We start from the raw sequence: 25,720 nt of genomic DNA, 5'->3' as shown, positions 1-25,720 counted from the left end.
GTTCTCCCTTCCCACAAGTCAAACCTGTCTCCAGTTGTTCTCCTTACCTCTGCACATATGTTCACTCCTTCTGTGACCCCAAAAGCCATTGGAAAGGAAGCGATGGGAACACTGACCTGGAGAACAGAGCAGCAATGGGAGCCTGGGAAGGCGTGCAGGGATGTCTTGGGTAAGTGAAGAGATGGAAGTAAGAAAGAGACAGGAAGGAGAAAGGAGGATGAAAGAGTGTTAAAGACATTCATTAAAACAATTGTTTGTGGGTTTGACATTTGACTGGAAGAATCAGGCACCAAGGTCTGTAGCGAAGGTAGCTCTGTGGGGTAGATCTGACAGCTGAGCAGTTCTGTTGGAGGCCATGCTCTTTGGTTATACAGTGGAAAACAAGAAGTCTGATTTCTGCATAGATTTGATCACTGATCCCTTTTTGATTCTTGGCAAGCTACTTCAGCTTCTCTACAGCACCACTCCTTTGTGTAAAATGAAGACAGTGCAACTACATGGATAGGAATGAAAGCAGAGACTTTTCCAGACAGATGACAAATCATAGAACCATAAGGCTGGCAGAGACCTTGAGAGATTGTCTAGTCTGGCAACCATCAATTTTTTTTAATCAAAGGACTGCCCTGGAATTTTGAAAAAAAACCTGTTCCATTGCACAGTGCCAGCACAATGGTTTGAATCTAAAAGTAACCAAAAATTATATTTTATGCTTTAAATTGGAGAAGGGCCCATGTTGAGCAAAAGTTTTCAAAAAAATTAAAGCCAGACCTACTTATACTTTAAAATAGGCCGAAGTCCCTTTGTTCTGATTAGTTTTATCCTGACATCACTTATTTTCATAGATACTTATATTCTTTGCTAGTTATTCCAACTTTGTTGAAATGCAGTAGAATCAATGCATGAACTGGAAGCGTCACACGCAGTGTAGCTCTCAGGCTGCAGGAACCATACTTAGTGGGGTCACTTGGAGATCTCCCAGCAACACTACCAAATTCACTACTTCATTCCAAACATTGCTTCCCTTATTAATCACCCCAAATATCATGATGTTAGCATAATTTTTTTCTCTATTTATTTGGAAGGTCATACAAAGTTCCTCCCTCTGACCAAACCTGCAGTGCAAATAACAATAGCAATTATCACTCTGTAGTTAAAAGCATACTGTTACTGGGAGGAACAAGCCCTGTTAAGTGAGGGATATAATTACAGAAGAAAATACCAATCAAAGATCACACCTTTTTGTAATTAACTCTTATGTGCCTGAGCATAGAGGATTGCATTCATCTACCTCTCTTTGGCTCAGTCTGTTGAAATGTGCGGAGTAACACACCACCACAGCTGCTCCACAGGCAGCAGAATGCTAATACAGTTTTGTAATGATGATGCTATGTGGTCATCTTCTTCACATTAACTGATTCATATCCTGTACATCCAGGAAGCACTGAGCATTTTATTAGAGCTGATGAATGTACATTGACCACTCAAACACAGTATATTCACAAATGTATGCTTTACTGTGGTTTCACTCTGCTTAAGAGAATTGAGAAATGTAAAGGGTAAAGAGACAATATCTGTTGCACATAGACAGTTTGTGCCATCCTAGATTCTGGTAAAAGATCTCTCTTTAAATCAAGAAATAACTACAGCTTTCTTTTGAATAGAAGAAGACTGGATCCTCCTATGGAAAAAAAAGTTCTATGAATATCAGTTTGTCAAGTAAGCAAGTAATTAAACAAGTTACCAAGTAGCTGATAATGTTCAGGTTTCTAATCTATATTTTAGTCCCCCTAAAACTTTAACTTTGTAGTCTGGGAATGACCAAGAGAAGACTGAAAAAAGTGTCAGATAGTTTCTGAGTTATAGAGCATAAAAATAAACCTGAGTTTTTACTTCATTTTTATCCTGAGCTTCCCTGATGTACCTCTGTTTTTCGTAGCTGAAAGAGCCATACTTCTTCCAAAATGTGACTCCTAAGTGTGTTCAATTTATGAAGCAAAGGGAGAGTATTCTCTATAGCTGTTTATATTACAAATGTTATAAGATACTCCATCTCTGGAAATAAACAGAAAAAAGTCCTTGTGCTTTCAGCTTTGCAGGATTGAGTCTTACTGACAAGTAGGATACTGCAGTACCTGGAATAACTCCAGTGATTTAGGTTTGCTATAGCAAAAGGGGTTGACAAGTCTTAAGTGGTGGAGGAAGTTCCTATAATTCAGAAAATGTCATTTTGTCAAGGAGTAATAGAAACTGAGAGAAGTTACTGAAATCGTGTCACACATTAATGTATATGCTCTAGCTGCACATTTCCCCCATGTTCCCCCATAAGAGCAGTGAAAGGCACATCTTCTCTGTGGAAACCACTCATTCATTTACCTGGGCTTATCCCCAGGTAAAGTACAAGACCTATAGCCCTAAGGAAGGTAATGGGTTGTGAATTGTCTCCCATTTCTATGCTGTACATGAAAGTTGGCGTGAGTTTTCTTCTCCACAAGCCAGCTGCCAGGAGGGAGAGCCGGCTGGATGGACAAATCCTGAGTTAGTGGGAAGCTGAGCGATCCTTACGTCCCACGTGCCAAAATTCTGAACCTTATCAAGTTACACAGAAAAATCAGTTTCTGACTATACTTTTATGATTACTATTTTTTTCTTCTTGAAATGTACACTTGATCCCCCCACCCTCCCCTCTAATTGTCTGTCACAGAGAGGGGAAAGCAATAATGTTTTGTCCGTACAGAGCAGCAACCAATTCCTTATTGAAAGCTCCAATTAAGGATAAAGTAGCCTGAGTGCTTCTTAAATCCACTGCCCTAGCTCAAGAAAGATTTACACCAAGATTCATGGGTATAATTTATCTGGAAAAAAATATTAAAAACCTAAACACATCAAACGTGCATGTAAGCAAAGCCTCCCTTTGTGTGCTCTCAGAGGGTTTATCCCCCCCAACATGTGCACACATGCACACTCACACACGCACCCCCCGCCGTAAGAGATCCATTTTATAGATTCAAGGACAGCTCTCTCCAAGAGAAGAAGAGACGTTGCCAAGATACCAGATGCGGTTCCATTCAAGACCACTCATAGGAGCAATTCAAGATGAAATCAAATTAGATGTGTTGGTTATACATAGCGCAGCCTGCTCAGGATACTAAATGACAGAGTTTGCCAATAATTAAGTGAAATCTCAGAGATGATGAGTCCCCAGAGCTCTCTAGGTTATGTCGGTCTAATTCTAAGTGTCATCATTATAGCAGCAGAGCAAAATACTCTGCATAGGCCACAGAGCTGGAATTTTTACTGTGGATATTAGCTTTTCGTAGCCAGTGCTACAGGGCAGTACTGAGCTTCATTACATGTCTTCTGCTATTACACTTGCTTAACCTTTCCCTGTTATAAAGCTCCTGAAACCTGACTCCCACTTAATAATTGATAGTTAGCGCTTACTATCCATAGCAGTATTCATATTCAAAGCACTTTACAAATAGCTTATTAATCTCTCTGAACCCCCTCCTTCTTGAGGTGTCCAGCACAACTACCCTAATTTTGCAGAAAGGGTAACTGAGGCAGAAAGGTTGTGACTTAGCCTGGGGCTAGAAGACAGTGTTACAGCTGGCACTAGTGCTCAGGCGCTTCTTTATGGGAGAGCTGGCTAAGTTTCTGATGTTAAGAAGCAGACTGTTCTCAAATCTGATGTGGGGATGATGGTGCAAGGAGCCTTCCTCCAGCCCTGGAGAACCTCCGCAGGGGACTGCTGAACGTTCCCGTTCCCTGCAGGCAGTGAGGAGCCAAAGCAGCGTGCTGCAGAGTGCTGCAGCCTCCGTGAGCCCCAGTATGGGTCTGCCTGAGTGGATCCTGTGCTGGGATGAGGTTGGGAGCACTCTGGGCAGGTGAAAAAAGTGCTACCTCCTAGTATATTCTCCTGCAACTTGAGCTTCCTTGGTAGCCTTACTTGAGACCATCAGGATGGACCCACTTAACGTTGCTCGTATCTTTGCCTAACTCCGTCCTTACAGTTAGCGGTGAGCAGCTCTGCTCAGGGAGCACAGTGGACCCACTTTGCACAAGCATTCTGAGCATGAGACAGGCCAGGATCAGATCCAAAAGTTTGCAAAACTTGATCTCAAGGAGGCCACCCTCCACAGCCCTCTCACAGCAGGACTGAGCCCTGATCGAATCAGGTTACCAGAAGTTTTGGTGTTTTAATGATCCCAATTTCATTATTAGCCCTGCTCTGCTCCCAGGAAGCTGAACCCTACAGCCATGTTCAGAGGGATAATGACTGTTTCCAGCTTTGCAAGCATTCACTTTGGATAGCTTGGAGTTGAAAATGTTGCACTGAATTTGTGATTCTGGGGATTCACTGGCTGAACAGAAACCCTCCTGAAAAACAGGAGCTGATTTAAAAAGAAATAACCTAAATATTAAAAATAAAGAAGTTAACGGAGGGCAGATATAAAAAGTGAGTCTGAAGCTAAGGCTTCCAGGAAGGGCTTGCTCAACATTTAACACTTGTTACGTACAAAGAGAGGGAAAAGTCTTGGGGACCGTGACACTGACGTTGCTATAACCACTAGCAGCACACAGGAAGGCAAAATCTGTGCTCCGTTAGACCCACGCTATAGTATTAAAGGTAGCAGGGGTAGGACCAAATCCTGATTCAACAGTGCTGCAGTACCTCTGTTGGCCCCATTTGGCCCTGGTTGCAGACACTTCTTCGATCTCCCTGCCGAATGACGTCCGCAGCCCTGGCCACCCTCCCGCTGGCACTACACTGTTGCTTGAGAAGGTCTGCAGAGCTCAGCTTGCCGTCAGCTCTGCGCCGTGCTCCTGACAGATTGACAGTGCAAAGGGAGCTGGGTTTATTCACAATGGAAAACAGCATCTTCAAGATGACTAGGAGGAAGTTATAAAATTTATAGAAGGTTCTGATAAAGATCTTGGATAGATATGTTCATACTGCTAAAAGATTCAAACCTAAGAGGCTTTTAATTAAAGACTGGGGCACTCAGAGCTATCTTACCAAAGAGGTAATAAAATTATTGACTAAATCACTAACAAAGGCAACTGAAGCAAGGAGTTTAAATGATTTCCAGAGACTGTTCTCCAAGTGAAGGTTATAGTGAGAGAGCCAGCAGTGCAATTAAACCAAATGAGGTCAAGCATGTTGGGCCTTAAGGCCTCTGCCTGCTCCTCAGATTTCTTTTGTTCTTATAATTCAATTATAAAGACCCCCCCTCAAGAACCATTTAACTGTCTCGTAAACCAGTTTGTAAACTTTTTTATTTTTCTGTAAATTGTCTCCTAAAAGTGGCTTTCAGCATTTCAGGCAGCGTGGAGCGTATACGGGCTTCACAGTGCCTTTTGTTCTCATTTGTGCATCGCATGCGCATGGGTGTTCACACGGGCCAGAGCTCTCCCGAAGCATCCTCAGCCCATGCAAAACATCCGTGGCTGGAGGTGGCAGCTGGTAAAAACTGTGTGATGGAGAGCTGGAACAACTGTGATCGTTCTGGCTCTCATTCTCTCTTACTCCACTGCCTTCCCCCCCAAGTTTTCTTTATCCTGTTTCTGTGTGAGGCAGAAAGAGGGAAACTTTTGTGCGTGTGCCTAATTTCCTGCCCACTAGGTCATGTATACCAACCCTTAACATCATAAATGAGCAGGAAAGTCTGCTGGCCAGCAGATGCCTATGTAGAGCCATTCACATATAATTAAACACTTTTAAGGTATAACGATTTTTTTCTTTTTACTCTTTTTTTTCTTTTTGGTAGAAATGTATTTGTTAAACAGCGTTAGGTGGAAGTTAGGTAGCTTCCAAATGCAAAATTTTTGCAGACTGCAGTCCTGCTGTTCACAGTGTCCGCTGACCATAAGGGAAGCTGCCATAATTTGGAGAGCTTGTAGGACTGGGTCTCACAGTGCAATTTTTCCTGTGTAAAGAGGCAAAACCCAGTTATTTACTCCTTCCAAGAAAGAGAGCATTTGAAGAATGAAACCATTCCTGATTCACAATGGCTTTTAAGTACCTATGGGAAGAGGATAGACGTCCAGAAGGGATTAAAAATTTTTCTAAGCAGTTTAGGCACAAAACTCCTCTTCAGATCATGGCTTTAGAGGCTTACATGACTTGGATTCCTATCTGCATCATGAGGGGCCTTGATACATTTGTAAATCAGGCCCAGGGTGACTGTCTTCAAATGAGCCAGAAGTGAGAGTCTAAACCTCATACCTAGAAATGTTCCCTTTTAAAAATGCAGACCCACAAGTGGCAGCATCCTTTCTGTCCCGTGAAGTTCCAAGTGACAGATCTCTGCTCAGAGGTGAATCAAATGCTAGAAGTGACTGTTGTAGCAGGAAGAGAAATATTTCTCTTTCTATTTAATTAAACAGCTAAGACAATTTGGCTGAGACATTGGAAGTGGGACTGACAGCTCTACTTTCTCAGGAAGAAAACAGTGAATATCTCCAAGGTCCTGCAGAGGCGGTGTGATCTGTTCGCTCACTGTGTCTCAACAGGAGCTGGGCAGCTCAACCACCTGAAATCTGTCAGCCCCTGCTCTGCAGGTCCTCAGAGATTTGCCAACCTCTGTTCCCCTAACTGTACAAGAGCAGGGTTTAATGGGGTGACTCCTCGTTTCCTGGAAAGAGGAATACTTACCCTGTTAGCAGCAATACTGAAGTGACCATGGGTGTTAGAGATGAACTCAGAACTCACTCTGCGCCTGATCCCTCTTACAAGGTTAACATCTTTCTCAGTTCGTTAAAATCTTGTGCCTCCTTCCCCAAAGGAAAGAAATGTCAATACATGAAAGAGGAAGATAAGTTAATACAACATTCAGGTTGCAGAGCTAGAGATTTTGGAAATGCTGAGGTAGGATGCCTGTGTCAGTGCTAACTCAGCCACATTGCACACAGACAGTATAGCAGCCTTGTTTCCCTGGTCACATGCATAGATTAATGTAATTACCTTTATTAAAATATATCCCAAAGTATCGCTTGTTGCTAATCTGTCAAATTCTAGATGTGGTCGATGATTGTACCGTGGTGGTATCTATAAGCAGTCATGTAGCACAATGCCCAGGACTACTGGTCTCTCCAGTCAGGGGACCTATAGATTTACTCGTATGCGTCTAAACTAGCTGCAAGCCCAGTGGCACTTGCTGGATGGCAAAGGAGATTTTAGCTGAGAAAGTGCTTTTATTACTGTAAAAAATTAATGCAAAATGTCAAATATTTCACACCCAAGCCGATACTGGCAAAAAGCCAGAAATATTCTGGTTTCGCTTGGGGTGTGAATATATTTGATCATCTGTAATTCAGAAGCTTTTATTTCAAAGGAAAGAGACAGTGTGTTGCAATAGACTTTGTAGTGATAAATATCAACTGTGCCACTTCTCTCCCAAAAGGGGTTTCCCACAGTTCTATAGTAATACACAGTTCAAAAGGCCATACTGAAATTTATAGAGCTATATATTCAAAAAATGGCATACGAGCCGCTTTGCTGAGCTAAAGTGGGTTTGACTTGCAGCCTTCACAGTTCTGCACGACGGAGAAAGCAGCCACAGGTCCAGGGTGCCAGCAGGCCTGAGTGATTCGTGAACATGTGGCAGTTGGGTCACTCAAATTTGTACAAGCAGTTAATCTAGCAAGTCCTCAGTTGTGTGACTAGATATTCTGGAAGCTTTCAAAAGTATCTGGCCAGGAGATCTGGTCAGGTTGGAGTAAAAGGACAGAAATTCATTTAAATCAAGAGAGTCAGAGCAGCTGATGACAGCAGTGAATTTGGCCCTCTCTGTGGATTTATTATTATTATAAACTGCTCTCACATTGTCCAAAGAGAATCTCTGTTTCTTTTCTATTCTATTTCTGTTTATTCTATTTCTGTTTATTCTATTCTATTCATACTTCATTTAAAGCCTCACCCAAGTTCTAACCCACTTGTATAGCAATAGCTTTTGCTTGTGAATGTCCATTGAATGCCCCAAAATGCTTTCTCTGAAGACAGTAGGAAAATTTCCACTGATTTTATTAGGGACACTGTTGGGCCTTAACAAAGGGAATTCTTACTGAAAGATATTCTATAATAACCTTAACAAGTGTGTTTGTGTTTGAAGCCTCTGGATGAAGCACCACCTGTAAAGCATGTCCTGAAGTCATCGCCCAGTTTACACTCATTCAGACATCAATGGAAGGTTTGACCAAGTAAGAACTGAGGAAGGACTGCTGGAGTTGGCCTTATGTTGCATTGTTCTCACCTAATATACCTGCTCTGTATTTTAAAATGCAAACTTCTCATTTTCTTGCAAATAAAAAAAAAAGTTTTCATAACTTTAAAAGCATATGGATATTTTAAAAATATTTCATTAAAATCCATTACTGACCTGAAAGTTATTCTTTCTCCTGCACAGTTTAAATCTTTGGTAATGGGGTTTTCTCCTATCAGCAACCACTATTTACAGTGTTGCTTTTTACAGGGTTCTGCAAAAATGGAGAAAATTACAAAGAAAAACAACTTTATAGACTTGCCTGCATTCTTGGCTTCATATAAAGAATATACATTGATCGGTTAGTGTTCTGCATATCTTCTGTTGTTTAAAGATATACCATTACAGATAAATGCAGTATCTGTCTGCATCATTTACAGACTTCCCATCCAATTTTAACTGTGCGCCCTGAAGGGCATGGAGGTGCAGGAATTTGGGAGCCATGTGGAAATGTTAGATTTGTTAAACGGATTGGAATTACTGGCAGTAAGTTTCAATAGGAAATGTGTGAATTCAAGCATCTGTAAACAAAAGCATGCACCTAGATTTTCAGTCTGTAGATTTTCAGACACTGGAACGTGTAGAAGAGCAACAGAAGTTTTGTTGTTGAAGAACTTCCCAAGAATTTCATACATAAAAGATGAGACATAAAACAGGACTGCATAACATCTGACCCATGAGCATATGTAGCCTGCCAAGAACTTTCTTTGACCCATCATAATGCTCTAGTAAACAGACTTCTCTGGACTGCCTTTTTACACTTACCATAGTACACAGCTGGAATGATGCTGAGCCTGCTTGGGGTTGGGACACATGGAGATTTGCTAACTCTCAGCCATTTAATTAACTTTAAAATCAAGAATGATTTTTCCTCTTGGTTACTTGTGGCAATACTTCAGTTGTTCATGAGATAAATGCACAGGAATGTAGTGGATAAGTAGCTGGATGGCATGAAGAGCTGTCATCTATCACAGACTGAATGTGTCTGCAAAAAGCACATATGGAAATAGAAGGTGATTGCTCTGCTCAGTTTAGCACTTGTGAGACTTGAGCCAGATTGCTGTATCCAGTTCTGGACTCTGCAGTTTAAAAGAGCAAAACTGGGAAAAGAGGTGGCGGGGGAGAGGAAGAGAGGGACAGCTAAAGCGATGAGATATAGGAAACATGACCTGGGAGGAAAGGTTGGAAGAACTGCCTTCATTAAATTTAGAAAAGTAATGAGGGAAGCTACAAGTCTCCAAAAATGTAAATGGTGTTTTTGTTTTATATTTTAAAATGTCGATCATCACTCCATAGGTTCACTAGCACAGAATAAGAGATAGTTGGCTATTCTACAGCGAGGGGTATGAGGTTAAATCAGTAGGGCTTAATTTCTGAGTGTGTGGATAGCACACTGAGCAGTGGAACAGGTTAGCAGGGGAGGACGTAGAATCCCAGAGAGGGAAAATTTTTAGACTAAACCAAACAGTCATTTTCCAGGTTTGAGCTAACTATTATTTTTATTTCCCTGTTTCCCTCTCTGTTTGTACAGGTAGATGGGATATGGAAAACCCCTTCTTGTGTCTCAAGAATCACCACTGATGATAGTTGACAGAGAGCTCAGGTCATTGACATCTTCAGGATCCATCCAGCCCTACATTGCTAGAAGTCTTTGAAAAATGTCCAGGCAGAAGTACTTGTGATTCACAGGATGGGATATGTGGAAGAATCAACAGAGGTCTGCAGAAAAAATGCTGATTGTTTAGTACTAAAGTAGTTATTTAAATCGTACTGTTGGGAAGACTGGAATTTCATGACCAAATCTAGAGCCCCTGAAATTAAAGGAGAAGCTCGGTGAGACTAAGATTTGAATACATATAGCTGCCATTGCTTTTCCCCTCAAGAAAGAAGAGAAAAAGCAAAAACAAATAAACAAACCCAAACTGCTGCCTTGAGCCTGAATTTAGACACAATCCTTTCTATGATTTGCAGAAGATAAGCACAATCTCCTATTTCTGTATATATCTTTGCATCCTGAAACTGGTGATGTCTTGGCAGCTTATTAATGGGCTTCCTGAAACTGGCCTCAGCCTGTTTGGACTACCCCAAAATAACTAGAAATAAGTTAATCAAATATCCCCAACCAATCTAGAATAAGAACAACTGGCATTAGACATAACAGAAAAAATGCTAGTCATAGTTTCAATATTAAAAATACTTTGGAAATTCAGAGGTTCTGAAAGTAGGTATCATCCACCACAAATCTTTATTTACGTATTTTATCTTGAGAAATAACCAATTCATTGTGGGATTTTTTTAAAGCTGTTTCACATTCATTATTGAATTCCTGTAAAGAGATGTGGGGGAGAATAGGTAAGTCAGCACAGCAAGAAACAATTCCAAAGTGTTTAAATTCCAGTGAGAAATGTTTCAGGTTAGTTTCTGTTTGGTAAACAAATAGTAATAGTCTGCATCTATGATGAATAACACAGTTAAACTACTTTTTACTTTTTGACTCTCAAGTTTATTAACTTGGTTCTCTGGGTTATTTTCACTTTACACGTGTAGGGCTTGATACCCAGAAAAGCATCGCCAGCAGCGAGTGAGATGGGAAGCACTTCACAGTTTTCATTTTTGTTTATTTTTGGATGTTGCCATCTTTCTGTTTCACTTAAGATGGCATCCAGCAGAATTCCTATTCTTTTAGGGATTTTGAAAAGCTTGCTGATGCTCCAGCGTCCTGTTTTCTAACATTATAAATTAAGTCTGTCATGAAAACTCCAAAGCAATGAGACAGTTGATGTTCAAAATCGTGCTTAGAAAAAGGTATTTTAGAGACACCTGTCACCCTCAAAACCACAGTGAGCAATGCTTTGTCTGCAGTTGACAGAAAAATGAGATTATTTGATTATTTTATATGAGTGTCGGCGTTATGCCACTCCACCCCTAGATGCGGTCACATATCTTTTGGCTTTGCTTATCTATTCTGATTATGCCCTATCAGAATCATAAAGATATTGTATTTACAACACATGCATGCCACCACTTGAAAGCATACACACTGATGTTGGGAATAATGTATAAAATGCTTATTGCCATAAAATTGAGCTTATTCCCACTCCTCAATAACAAACATTGTAAAAAGTGCTTTCAAAAAGTAGACTATCAATCAGCTCTACTTTCACAGTGACTCTGAACATTTGAAGTTGGCAATTGAAACAAAAATGAAACTTCTTACAAAATTTACTTTACAAAAGAAGTTTGACATTTTTAATCAGAGTATCTTTGACTTCCAGAGCTATCTTTATTAAAAGCCTTTCAGACAAATACCAAAAACCTAACATTGCAGGATAAATCATATTGGGCACAGATGAGTGATGCATGAGGATTAAAACAAATTTGCCACTGTTCCAGGCACTGAGGATGAATCCTGGTCTGACTGAACTTGCTAGTAACGGGGCCCTGGATTTCAATGAGATAATAATTTGATCCATGCGATTGCTTCTGTCTCTTTCTTTTATATTGCTGTAATTGCCTCTTCTTCTTTAATCCAAAACAACTGAGAGAGAAAGGAAAAGCCACATATGTTTTTATAAGAAAAGGCCAATACATAATGTTAAAAAAATGTTTCATCAAAGGTGCAACCATTTAAAATGCAAAACAGATACTAGAGAGGTGACAAATTCAAGTTCTTAGTGTTTTTATTTAAGATCTTTCAAGTGTTCATTTGCCAGGAATACTTGTTTAAATTTTTTAATGTATTCAGTTAGTCATATTCGGTTCTCTTTTATGTCCACTTCTCATGAATCACTTGACAGATGGACTTCTACAAGCACATCCCTTTGGGGAAAGTAAATTTTAAGTCATAATAAGAACATAAGACCTGCCATACTGGATCAGAGCAAAGGTCTATCTAGTCCATACCCTGATTCTGGCAGTAGCCAAGAGCAGTATATTAGATTTTAACAGTAATGGCTTTGATCTTTCAGTGAGTATTAAGTTGGTGACTAAGCAGAAAATGAAAAGAAATCCCAAGAGTAGAACATTCCAAAACTCAGAAGAAACAGCAAGTGAAACCATTTCTCCCTGTACCTCAAAGATCTCTGCCTCACAAGAACTAGGTACCGGGCCGATCAGACGCAGCAAAGGTGTTACCCTCACGGGGAGCACTGGGGTTGCTGAAACTTAAACATAGTGCTGTGTAAAACAGCATTTATTTGTTTTGTTCTCTTGCCCAGCTAGATACAACTGCTTTGGGGTACTATGGCCAGTTTTTCTGTTGCAAAATGGAAGTATGTAATTAAACTCTAGCAACGTGAATGAAACGTGGAGGAAAAAGAAATGGCTGGAGGAGGGAGGAATGCAGAGCAGACACCGGGAGGTCACTGCAGGTGCAATTTGAATGCTAGCAGTGGCGAGTAGTTCTACCAAAAGGGACAGTTTGGGTTTAGGAATTTAGGCTTGCACATAGTTCGTTAGCAATATCTAAAACCTGTTCTGCTCTCATTTCCAGAGTAAGAGGTCCATTTGTTCCAGTGAGATTGTAGTTAAAAGTTCTCAGGATTTAGCTCACCTTTTTAATTGCTGCTGTCTCAATTAAATTGCATCTGTGATAACAACAGCCCTCCTGGAGACCCAACAGGAACTTGAACACATTGTGAGTAAACTAAATAATTGTGTAAATTATGAAGTTTACATCTACTGGTTATTGCATAAAAAACTACTTGTAGAGCACACACTTTTTGTAACCTTCCTGCTTTAGGAAATCTTAGAAAAAAGGCATTTAGCCTGCCAAAAATCTACAAGGATCACTGATAATTTGTCGATCAGCATTAGGTTCATCAAATCTATGTACTTCATTATCTGATTAATTCAGAGGCAGGTTTGTAATCAGTGATGAAATGTTTAAGATTCTTCTGCTCTGGCCTCCACAACCTCCTGCAGCTCATTAGAAAAGCTAATCAAATTGAATTTTCCACCATGCTGTTTATTGTAGCCCTAATGGAAGACAATCACTTTAAAATTACACACTTGGCAGGTAATTTCTAAAAGTCATAAGCCATAGAAGCACTACTCTCTCTGGGTTCTTTGTCTTTCTTTACTTGGGTAAGGTAAGTAATAGTGATTTCTGTTACAATTTGGAGGGCTATTTTGCAATATAGAATGCAATGTAAATACTGCTGAAAAAAATTTTTGTCTTTAGCATGTTTCTTGTCACCTGGGAGCCCTTTCAGAGATCATCAGTGATGAATTTGTTTTAAAATTCAGATGGGTTTCCTACTTTGTGATTTGATCATTCAAAGCATTAAGAACTTTCTTCATGTGCTCTTATCTTGGGATGAATAGCATTAGTAAAAAAAACTAGGACAACTTTTTGGTCCTCATGTTTCACAGATCAGTTATGAACCCTATTGTGCTAGAGCTTTCTGAACTAAGTTACTAGTATGATCTGAAGGAAAATTATGACAACATTTAGTGATGAAGAACTAGAAATGAAGGTGACCTAAAATATAGAGTATTCTTAAATTTTTAATAATTGAGGTTCTGTGAACTATGGGAAGAAGTGACACCAGAAGTTGATAGTCATCTCTTGCACTAGTGATATTCCTGCCACTTCTCCTCTGTTTTTCTGAAGGGTAGCTGAATTGGGGAATGCAGCAGGGTCAGTCAACAACTGAGTGAGAAACACTGTTATTCCACCTATTTTAGAAAAGGTCCTTTCAGTAAAGCGTATATGAAGAACCATGGACTGGGAGCCAGATCCAAGGTGGCAGAACAACTCCTCCAGCCCACTCTACTGCTTTCTCCATTGTGTGGACAAAAGTCCATTTGTAGTTCAACTGTCATATCCATTAATCTTTTCCCTTAAGACGTGAAAGGGTGGGCTCTCCTGTGACTGGACAGGCACCCATGGAGACGTGGGCTGAAGGCATTTGTCCCCTAGCCTGTAACCAGAAGTGAACCCGTTATATAATAGAGGATGCCAGCATTTCAGCTGGGGACATGCTTTTGGTCATATGGTGGGGGAATGAGTGACATAAAGAATGATTTTCTTTAGCGATTTATCGTAAGAAGATCTCAGTCTAAACCTTCCCTGCCAAACCATGTTCATCACGTCTTTACCTATGGGCAATAAGGGGTTGAGACATATCCATAGAACACCATGAAGAAGGTGCATACCTAGTACAGATGAATCTTTTTGTCAACCGGCATGCTTTAAATGTGCCATCCTCAAGGGCTGGATCCTACTTCTGGGATCAGTCGTCTTGTCACAGGCCTGACTATGAATAAGAAGCAAGTTGCTAATGCCAGCCCTGCTTCCTCCTTCTACATGGATGTGACAGCTTGAATAGCAAGCACCAGTTGTGCTTGGGTCACAAGAATGAAATGTGCTGTGCAGGAAAGGTCAGGGGTAAAAGTCATAGCAAAATATATCCCCTTCAAGTGGGTGATGCTCCTGCTTTTCATTGGCTAGAATAACATTCAGGTTTTTGAAATACTGACATCTAATAAAACTAGACTTGGCTTAATGTTATGTTACTCCCCAGGGTCTGCTCCATCAAATGTGTACAGAGGTAACTGAGCTAAGAATAGAGAAGTATTGCAAGCCTTGCTTGGGAAGGGCACCTATCAGTGCATCTCCAGCCTGTGTCAGCATTGCTCTGAAAGAGTATTTCCTGCAGTGAGGCAAACACAAGTGTTCTGGCTCCGTTTTATGGGATTACCTTGTGGACTGCTCTGTGTCTGGCAGAGCCACTCACCCACCAGTCATTTTGCATACCTGCATGCTCAAAGGGCTGAATACCTGAGCCCAAGCTCAGAAGCTCACAGCCTGTACAGTAAGGGAATCTAGTTTTGAGGGCACAGGTATAGGCAAAGCCTCAGCTTAGGGGTCTGGGCCATTTTCTCTGATTTTGTGCAGGAAGTGTGGTTCCTGAGAGATGATGCCTTTCTTCAAAGTCAATTTATTAAAAACTGTTCAGCATTCCAGTTCATTCCATTACCTCTCAATAGTTCTTCAAATTAAAACCTAGGTGTGAATGAAATATACCTTTAATATAAAATTGGGGGGGGGGGGGTGTTGTGGGCCTATTTAAATGTAGAAATTAGACATGAAAATAATAATCAGTCATCGAATGCCATCTCCCTGTGAACATGCAGTTGCTTTTGTAGTATTTTGAGTCCTTTTGACTAGTCTGACTTTGTGCATCTTGAGGAATTTTCAGTTGTTTTAATTAAAAGCAACACCTCCTGGGGTGCAAGACCTGCCAGTTATCATTTCAACACCCTTGAAGTCCATTGCCAAATGATATCATCTTTGTCCTTCATCTGCCTAATCTTTCAGTGAATTTGCAGGTCACATGTTGATGGTGATATCCAAGACAACTGTACTTAGGGATATTTACGATGCCACAGAAAAGTCCAGTGTTACATCTATTACTATATTACTTTCTGTTTCAGCCTGGCTCAGCACTGCTCTGCGTGCTCTCCACAATGGCAGGCAGCCCACTTCATAGCTAATTCTCAACAGAATAGAGCCCAGCTCACTTTCCTACTAGTTGCTGCAAGCTGGTATCTAACCTGATTCGTGGCTGATGATCCATAAGGTTACGGCTGATCCAGGCTTTCAGCAACTGTACAATGCCCGCTCCCCTTCCCAGTGGGTGCTGCTAAACATCCCGGCTCCTGCCATCCCCACGGCTTCCCCACGAATGACACAGCAGCCACCTCCAAGCTGTCCCTGATACTGCCCCAATTTTTCTTCACTGCTGACTTCACCAAGCCCATCTTCAGGACCCTTGCTAGCTCTAGACCACTAGATTATTCCTATATCTGTTGTTTCTTAGACTTCTAGCTCTACAACTAGAGAAACAGCCTTTTGATAGTTTCCTCAACCCTTTTTCTATATTGCTTGAGCTCATACTATATTTACTAAAGTTTATTATGGTAAAAGATGATGTCTCTACACCTTTTCTTTTTTTTTTTTTCTCTCCAATTAGGGCAGTGAGATTTAAACTTTTTTCAGTCACAATGAAACATACTGTATAGTAAGCAGGGGGAAGTATCAAAGTATTTTAAGTATTGGAAACAATCTCTCTAGAGTTTATTTGCTGTAAAAAGAGCTTCACTTTTTTGCTTTTTAGTGCCTGGACTCTTGTAATCTGGGTCCTTCCGTTATGTTCAAGTTTAGATATTTCTTTGTAACGTTGCAGGCATTTAAAAAAAACAAACAACACACTGAAACAAACAAACAAACAAAAAACCAACCCAAAACCCCCTACCCTTTTAAGTACAGTAACAATTCTGTAATGAAGTATTCCTAAATAGGCTCGTGTGAGGAATGAACGCTAGAAGGTCAAGTTTGGCTCGAAATTGAGGCTTGCTTCTAAAAAAGCTTTTCCGAACTGGAGGCAAAGACGCGCATAAGCTAAACGAGAAAAGGAAAAAAACCTCACTCCTCGTGAAACAGAGATCTGATTCCCGGTCAGATCGCCGCAGCCGTGAGAAACACGAAAAGCAACGTAAGCCCGAGGCGAAGAGCGAGCGCTCCGACGGGAGTTCCCTGCCGCGGCGGCCGGCGGCAGCCCCGCACCCGGCGGACCCCGGCGCCCGTTCCCTGGGCTCTGCTGCCACCTAACGCTTCCAGCCGGGGCCTCGCAGCCCTGCGCTCCCTGCCTGGGCACCGCTGCTGTCAGGGCAAGTGCTTCTCTTCTGCCTTCGGGTTTTGGGGTTTCTTCCTCATTAAAGAAGTCTGGAGGATGGCTGAGCGTTAGGAAGAAATGCTGTCTCTCCTAACCGCAGGGCGGATCGTCTACGTTAGAGCAAGGGGTTACGGACAACTTCTAAGGCATCTGGCAGTAAGAAAAGCAGTCTTATGTCAGCAGTAAGCTTAAGTTTTCTGTACTCTACCTCCCTGTAAAACGAGGTATGGCTCCCAAATTGAAAAGATTAAAAAAGCATATTCTAAATCACTGATGAGTTTTTAGGTACTTGTACAGGCAGGACGAAAGTCAGAACAGTTCCTGGGACAGGGCTAATGTGTACGATGTAATCAGCCCACAGCTGGGACGCACGCATCAATTTCTCCACTGAAATCGGTAGAACCCACGCTAGACCTGTCACCCTGTGTCTGCAAAATCCCCCCTCATCAAAGAGATTCATTTATGAGTTAACTGTGGAACTAAATACAATGCAAGAGCAAAATAATTTTAATAAGGTTTTACAAGTTTATCCTTCGCTAAATGGTGTTTTTAAAAGCAAATGCTGAAAAAAAAAAAAAAAACAAACCCCACCCCAAGAAATTGCTTTATTGTAATAAAGGCTTACTTAAAACAAGCTGTCTCTAACATCCATGTCTTCAAAAACCAAAAAGTAAACAAATTTGTATCTTAAGACAAACAATGAGACAGGTACAAAACCCAACAATGCTGTAAAAACCAGTAAACCTTCCACCGGTCTAAACAAATAATCATCTTACTTAAATTTAAATAACATTCTTTATTTGAATATTCACTTATTTAAAAATATTCCACATATAATTTAGCTATGAGTCACCCTTTATGGCATTTATAGTCAGAGCCAATCACACTAGAAATAAGGCAAGTATTTCTCTCTGGAAAAAAATTTAAAGTTACAAGTAAAACAGTGTGACATTTCAAGCAAACAAATCTATACAAGAAAAATTATTTAATCAGTTACAGAAACCAAAACCAGTTTTATTATAAAGTACACAAAAGGTGACTGATTCTGGATGTAACTTGGTGTAGGGAGACTTCCGTATATGGGTGGAATTGCTGCAAAGTTGGATCCTTAGTGCTAGCTGAGCAGAATCCTTTCTTTTAAAATCTGTGCTAAAGAAAACTTTTTCTTGCATATACGCAGTCCTTATAGTGTGCAAATTTATTTAATTCATATCTTAGCAGAAGAATGTTTTTGGCAGTCACTCCTCTGTCATTTAAGACACGTGTATTTATGGTACAAATGTCTGTATTCAGATCTAGAGATAGAAAGTAATTAGTACATTAATCCTACACTTTAGAAGTCAATGAAAAATCTACTTAATTCAATTGAAACAGGAAATGGTGTACTTTTTTGGTTTTCTAAATACAGATACACACTATACACACATCTAATGGGGGAAGAGACACTTGTGTGTAAACAATTAAAGTCAAAGAAAGTTTAGTTTGGAGGTTTTTAAAATTAAGTAATACAAATTTCCTAAGTTTTGTCCAGATAAAATGAAATTTAGTGAGAACAACTATGTGAGGTTTTCTTCTATTGGTTGAAGAAAGGAGTGTCTTCCAGAATACTGAACTCTCAGAAAAACCACCAGGGTGCTTCCAGTGTTGGAGATGCAACTTCTGTCTCTCTTTGTCCACTGATATACACAGCAATTGTATTCCTTTGGAAGATCCTCCAGCATTGACTGTCCGTGATTGTCAGCTGATAAGCAAACCATCCACTGATGGGCCAGGCTTCACGTGAATATCGAGTGGACCATGAGGTAGTTGTGCGGAGGGCGTAACAAATCTCATTGTTGCTGAATTTTGCTCCTGCTTCTCTTGGTTAATGTGCCGTTTCATGTCTTTAGGCCACGCTTTCACTTTTGCTTCTTGCTGAGTGTTGGCTTGCAAGCTTTGGAAAGTAGACCAGTAGACCTCTGCCTTTGCTGCATCACAGTCTCTTTCGTTAAGGTACGCAGCATGCAAATAATTGCTGCTTGGCATCTAAGTGGCCTGTGAAATAAGAATGATGCTCCTAAGTTTCAAACATTTTGGACCTATTTGGAAGTCTTTCCCTACTAGGATAGTATGCTGCCTCTTCTCTGAATTTCCTTTTTCTGTTAGACTTTGAACTAGAATTAGGTAGGTCTGATTTTTTTTAAATCCAAGTCTTCAATCACTGCTTGAGTCTCTGAGCTGAATCTCACATTCTGGCTATATAAACTACATTTGGTATCTACACAGCTAGCACAAGCAGAGGCTCCTGGCCAATAATAATATTTCTTGCAAATTGTTTTATTAGAGTGAGATTTCTTGGATAAGGTACTGCTGCATGATTAAGAGGAATCGCTGTGTCTCCTAGTCTATCAGCCAACACAATGACACAGATTCCTCTGTCAAGACCATCCCTTTTTCCTCCACTGCTAACGCCTCTGCTGCAAAATCTCACTTCGTGATCTGCATTCTGCAAGAGCTCACTTGGCTCTGGAGGCTCAGTTGTCATCATGCTATCCTTTGAAACTTCTTTCACAATAGAGGGGACCTGTCTTCCTCTCCCATCAGTCAGCTCTCCCTCAAAGAAACCATCCTCATCCCTGTCTCAAAAGATATAAACCATATTCTTCAGTAGTTTGAGGAAGCTCTGCTTCAGGGTACTTATTAGGACCATCAAAAAGGTCATAGCTATGTTGAGCTAAGAATACTCTAAATTTTGCAGGTTGTTCTCTTGGAGACTCTAGAATTAAAGAACATTTGTCCGTTACTGATTCCTGTGTCTCATTTAGTGTCCTCATCTGAAAGAAGTCAAGACCTGATTGCCGTGGAAGTGGTCTCATGTAGTTGCCTGGATCTTTCTTCCAGTTTCTTGGTAGCGGAAGCAGTTTAGCATTCCTCTGCTTGAGCCACTTTGCCTCCTGCCACGCTGCCAGAGAGCTTCCCTTCCTCGGAAGGCAGTTCTTATTTTGAAGGACATTGCGTAGTCTCTCTAGGCCCTTTAGGGCACTCTGGGGTGGCTGTCCCTACTGCCAAGCAGCCAGTCCTCTGCCAAGCTGCCCTCCTGCCTGCATACTGTTCTCTCCCACAGACGCACTGCTGCCTGCCCTTACTTCTGGCAGGGACCCCAAGCCATGCAGCATCATGTCTTCAACCACAGCCTCTGGCAGAAACTCCATGCTATTCCTTTCCTCCTGGAGGTGAGCATCTTTTAAACCTTTGCAGGTTTTCTGCCGCTCTTTGGAGGGGAGAAGGCAGTATTTTCTGTAGCACTGACTGGGAAGACTGAGGCTTGATCTGGCTGCTGGCCAGATTTTTCAAATTTTTTTCTTTCCTTTTTCCTTTAACTGTCGTTATCTTGACCCAAGAGCTTTCTCACTTTTGCTCTTCCTATTCTCTCCCTCGTCCCGCCGGGGAGGGAGGGAGCTGCCGTGCAGGTGCGTAACTGCTGGCCAAGGTCAGCCCTCAGCAATGGTGTCTCCAGGCCCTGTGCCCACCAGGGACAGAACCAGCACAGAGGGGGGATGCGATGGTTCATCAACAAGTCCAGGTAGTGCTGGGTAGTGCATGGGTATGGGAGACTTTGTGCGCCTGGATATTAAGTGTCACCCAGTATTGATGAACTACTGGATTTGTTTCAATCCAGATAACTGTACTAACTAGTATTTGTTACTGTACTGTTATTTAGAGATGAACAATTTCTCTGCAAAGCTGTTGGTCTGGTGTTTGTTACTGTATCCTAGACTAACTCAGCAGAGCCACCTAAAACCCTTATATCGGAACAGCCCTTCCACCCCACCAAACCAGGGGAGGGGAGCAACTCCTTAGGCACTGGGACCTGCCTGGCCTCAGCGTTCAGAGAAGGTCCCAAGACATCTGCCGTAACGTGCAATTAAATGGTCTTCCAAGAAACAGCACGCATTTATCAGCTGCCCTGTCTCCTGAGTTATTCTGAGAGGGATGCACCACTGGCTTCTCAGTTTTTTTCAGTGAGAGATGGTCTTTTTCAATGTGATATTCAGAGTTTCTAGCACCATGGGACCCTGTCTCTGGTTCAGGCTGATAGAAGCTAATGTAGCACGAATAGAAAACTTGCATACTTGCAGCATAAAGTTCAAAGTATAGTTGCTGTAATGCTTTGTACATTCCCCTCGCCATCTGTACATCAGTTTCCAGCAGCACACTTAAACAGTTGCTGTTGAAACAGAGTGTAATTTGGCAATGATTTTTATTAAAGCTATTTCAAAATTTTTTGTACCAAAATCTTGTTAGCCCAGTTATGCAGTTATGGGAGACTGTTTTTCAAACTGTTTCATAGCACTGAGGAACTGTGGAGATGCTGGGCTGAGCTCTCACCTGCTGAGCAATTGTCTGTATTTTCTCTGCTTTGTGCCTGTTTATGCAGCACCAACCGGGGCCTGGGTGTGAGCTCACCCTTTCTTTTATGCTGCTGTGTTTCATTACAAGACTGCTAAAAACATAGTGATATGCATGACTTTTCTACATAAGCAAATTCCTACGCAGACCTTTAGGTGTTATGTGATCACGGATGGAAGGGGAAGTAATTCACAAAGTTAAGAATGAAAGAAATGAGTTATGATCTGGCATATCCATAGTACTAAAAGAGCTTGAGAACCTACTAGGGCTTGTGCAGTGTTAACTTGAGCTGGAGTCTGTTGCATGTTTACTGTGAGTACAAAGGAAATCAACAGAACTCCTCTCCCTCTTTTTTTTTTTTTCTTGGAGGCAAAGGAGACTTATCATATTTAGTTTTTCATAAACAGTTAAGAAATATTGCATTCAAGAGGAGAGGTGTCTGTATAGGACAGAATCACTTTATTATAAAGTACATGACATATGAAATGCAGGAGGAAGAAAACGAGTTTATAATTCTGTAGTGGATACTTACCTGATAGAACAAATGTCAGATAACAATCATCATACATAATTAGTTGCTTTAAAATGCTTGTCATTAGAGATCTAAGAAACTGAAGGAACAAGAAAACCTATATGAAAACTTTAATTTGTTGGTAATTTTACAGGAATATAGGATGGAGGATTGTCAACAAAAAATAGATTAAGCTTTTTTTTTTTTTTTTTAATCCATTTTAGCTTTAACAGTCCCGATGGAGAGGCATATAATGATTTAAGACATTAGTTATGTGTACAGTTTTTTATCTTAGTTGCTTCTGAGGATGAGCTTTGCCTTTGTGGATTACAGGTAGATCCCTTTAATGTGCTTTGAATGAATTAGAATCCATTTGAAATCTTAATTCTGTCTACATTCTGCAAAACAGCATATCCAAGGAATCCTGAATGGAAGGAGTGTCCTGTTGGACCAGAACAAAGGTCCATCTAGCCCACTACTCGCTCCCTGTCCATGGCAGTAGACGATGCTCTAGGGACCAGCCTGCAAGCCCACGGTCTGTTCATCTTGTACTCCCAAGCATCCATAATTACGACTAGGCATCAATTAGAGATGTTAGATGATGATTCCATGCCTATTCTCTTTTTTTATCTGTTTATAGACCTGTTACCCAGTTTGACTAGTTTCTTTTTGAACCTGCTGACTATTGCCTTTACTACAGCCTGTGGTAGGGAGTTCCAGACATTAATTACCTGCTGTGAAAAAAAGTACTGTCTTTTGGCTGTTAGTGATGCACAATTAGTCTCACTGTGGCACCTTCGTTCTAGTATTGTAAGATCTGATAAATAACAACTTCGTATTCACCTTAGCCACTGCCTTTATGATTTCATAAGCCTTGATCATATCTCTTCTCAGCCTTCTCCTCTGCAGGTGGAAGAACCCCAGCCATTTTAGTCTTTCTTAATACAGCACTATTCCACCCTCTTGAACATTGCATCAGCCCTTCTCTTTCCCTTCCCTAATGCTGTTGTATTCTTCTTGAGGTGTATAGACCTGTCCCATTTGTAAGCAAGATATGGGGGTACTAAAGTGTCCTGGTTTCAGCTGGGGTAGAGTTAATTGTCTTCCTAGTAGCTGGTATAGTGCTATGTTTTTGAGCTAGGTATGAGAAGAATGTTGATAACACTGATGTTTTCGGTCATTGCTAAGTGATGTTTAGTCTGAAGTCAAGGATTTTTCGGCTTCTGATGCCCAGCCAGCAAGAAGGCTGGAGGGGCACAAGAAGTTGGGAGGGGACACAGCCAGGGCACCTGACCCAAAGTGGCCAACGGGGTATTCCATACCATGCAACATCATGCCCAGTATATAAACTGGGGGGAGTGGGCGTGGGGGGATCGCCACTCGGGGACTAACTGGGCATCGATCGGCAGGTGGTGAGCAATTGCACTGTGCATCACTTGTATATTCCAATCCTTTTATTATTACTGTTGTTATTTTATTAGTATTATCATTATTAGTTTCTTCTTTTCTGTTCTATTAAACCATTCTTATCTCAACCCACAAGTTTTACTTCTTTTCCCGATCTTCTTCCCCATCCCATTGGGGGGGGGGGGGGCGGGTAAGCGAGTGAGCGGCTGTGTGGTGCTTAGTTGCTGGCTGAGGTTAAACCATGACACATACAGAAACAAAATTATTCTTATTCTTTCCTCCTCCCCTTCAGTTTTCACGATTCTCTTTGTTTTCTTTCAGATGGCCAGTTCATAACAGTAGAAGCAAGGAGAATTTTTCTCTAGAGTTTTCAAGGGTTGGGCTGCATTGTGGCTTACCTGTTCAGAAAGTCTGTTTACACAGTTTCATTTTTTGAAGTTGAACAGATACGTTCCTTAAAACAGTGGAAATGTGACAGAAAGTTATCCTTGGGAGTGGGCAGGCATAAATGTAGGGTCCAGTCCCTTGAAGATATCGCAGGATAAGCACTAAAACCTGTCTTCTGTACACTCTTAATTGTCAAGTAAAATAATGGATACAACCTGGAAACCACACCAAAACACAGGTTAAAAAATGCAGAACGACCTGCAAAACTCAGTATAACTAGTGGCCTGGGTCTTGTTGCTAACAGGAAAGTAGGAGGTATAACTGATGAAACTCTGTCTGAAAGGAAATTCCTGCTGCTTCTTCAAGACTGTACGACAGCATGTCATGACTGCCAGTAACCAGCATCCAGGTGTGGTCCAGCAATGTAAGTACAGTTGCATAGCCCTTGTTCGTAAACAAAATATGCATCAGTGTTAGCACCGTAGGATCCGCTCTGGAGCGGACCTAAAACTAGGTACTGGAATGATCCAAGATACTGGCAGCAGGTACATGAATGTGCCTAGTTCTGCATAAACTTCTCAAACACCCTGCTGTAATAAAGGATTTTAACATTAAGTGGCAACTTGTGAGGACAGCTATACTCAGCAACGATTTCTTAAGAACTGGCTGGGCTATTGTTAGTTATAGTGTGGGTGGTATTTTTTTCTTGTCAAAGGAAATGCGGATTATCTTATCATTATCTCAGATACTTCTGACACTCTTTTACAAGCTATAAATTCATGGATTAAAATTACAGATAGTAAATTCAGAATTCCCTGTGGTGCTTCTATTACTGTCTCTTGTGTGTGGCAGCTATGTGTCTCAGTGCAGGTATAGGCGAGGGCTTGAATAACTGTATTTTGGGGGAAAAATATTTAGAGAATACTTGGAGACATATGGTGGTCTTGGAAAATTATGCAGTCAAATGAAGATGAGATGAAGATGTGAATAGAGTTTTGGGAAATAAAAAAGTCAAGATAGTATCTGAAGCAGCTTGTTTTTCATATTTGTAGACAGGTAGAAAATAAGTTGTAAGAACTGTTCTTCCAAGTTACCATGGTATCAGATCTAGGTATTTCTACGTTTCAGAATCATATAATCTGAACTAGACCTTTTATCAGATGTCAGCATTTTTAAATCTTCACCACCAGCATCCCATTTCAGTATCACAACAAGAATCCTCAGAGAGTCTCTGCAGCATCTGTTTTCACATAACATGTACCTGCCTGGCATCTGTGTAACTTCTCCAGCAGACATGCTTACTTTACATCTCTCTGCTACTTCAACAGGATGGTCTGCCTCTTTCATTTTCAGTTTCCTCTGACTCCATCTTCCTTGAGTAAAGTGGATGCAATAGTCTTTACATATCTAACAGAATAAAGTTATAATGATCTTCAAATACATTTAATATTATAATTATTTACAAACTATTTAATAATACACATATGAAGTAGATGAGTATTAAGTTGGTTCCTGTTGGTGCTGTATAGCTTACTTCATTAACAAATGTTAATTGAGTTTTGGAGCAATAAGCACTATATTAATGCAAAATATTGATTACCAAATAGCTGTTCAGGGAATAATTTTAAGATTGTGTACCAGAAACCTGTGCTTCATAATTAATAACTTTTGTTGCATTTTTATGAGTTTTTGAAAGCCTCTTGTAATAACCACAACACTTCCTTTTTCAGGTTGTTGGAGTCGGTAAAGCTTATTTTAGAGCTTAGAACTTCTTTTGGTGACTTGTTCCATAGGACAAGTGTTAGATCAAGTGAGGACATCAACTGGCATGAGGGAACGGGAAAGGGGAAATAAGGCCACACATTGGCAGAGCAGATCTTGGAGTAACTCCTGAGTAGACTGGGTCAAGGTAGAATGTTTTAGGGAGCCAGTCAGGTGCCTGGACACAGATGTCTGGTGTCGTTTTAGACGTCATATAGTAACTTACATCCCATGCCGTATCTGCTAGCCCTGTGTCTTGGGTACCCTAGGGCACCTGAAATTACACTGGATGCCTAGTTAGACATCGGAACTGCTCCTAGGTG

At 40.9% G+C, this 25,720-nt stretch overlaps 2 long non-coding RNA genes across 4 annotated transcripts in view; both read left to right on the top strand.

Annotated features, from left to right (window-relative positions):
* LOC138687472 (uncharacterized) overlaps positions 1-12,115 on the top strand; it is a 38,985-nt gene extending 26,870 nt beyond the window's left edge. Inside the window, exons 3-5 of the long non-coding RNA XR_011326665.1 lie at positions 8,112-8,199; positions 8,472-8,562; positions 9,793-12,115. This is a non-coding gene — a long non-coding RNA (uncharacterized lncRNA). The remainder of the gene's footprint in view (positions 1-8,111; positions 8,200-8,471; positions 8,563-9,792) is intronic.
* The window catches only part of LOC138687471 (uncharacterized), a 190,136-nt gene extending 176,404 nt beyond the window's left edge, over positions 1-13,732 (top strand). For all 3 annotated transcript variants that reach the window (XR_011326662.1, XR_011326663.1, XR_011326660.1), the window contains one exon: positions 12,754-13,732. This is a non-coding gene — a long non-coding RNA (uncharacterized lncRNA). The remainder of the gene's footprint in view (positions 1-12,753) is intronic.
* Positions 13,733-25,720: the final 11,988 nt, after the last annotated feature.

The sequence above is a fragment of the Haliaeetus albicilla genome, chromosome 10 (assembly GCF_947461875.1).
Source record: "Haliaeetus albicilla chromosome 10, bHalAlb1.1, whole genome shotgun sequence".
NCBI lineage: Eukaryota > Metazoa > Chordata > Aves > Accipitriformes > Accipitridae > Haliaeetus > Haliaeetus albicilla.
Note: the sequence above shows the minus strand (reverse complement) of the source record. Positions and strands in the feature narration are given on the sequence as shown.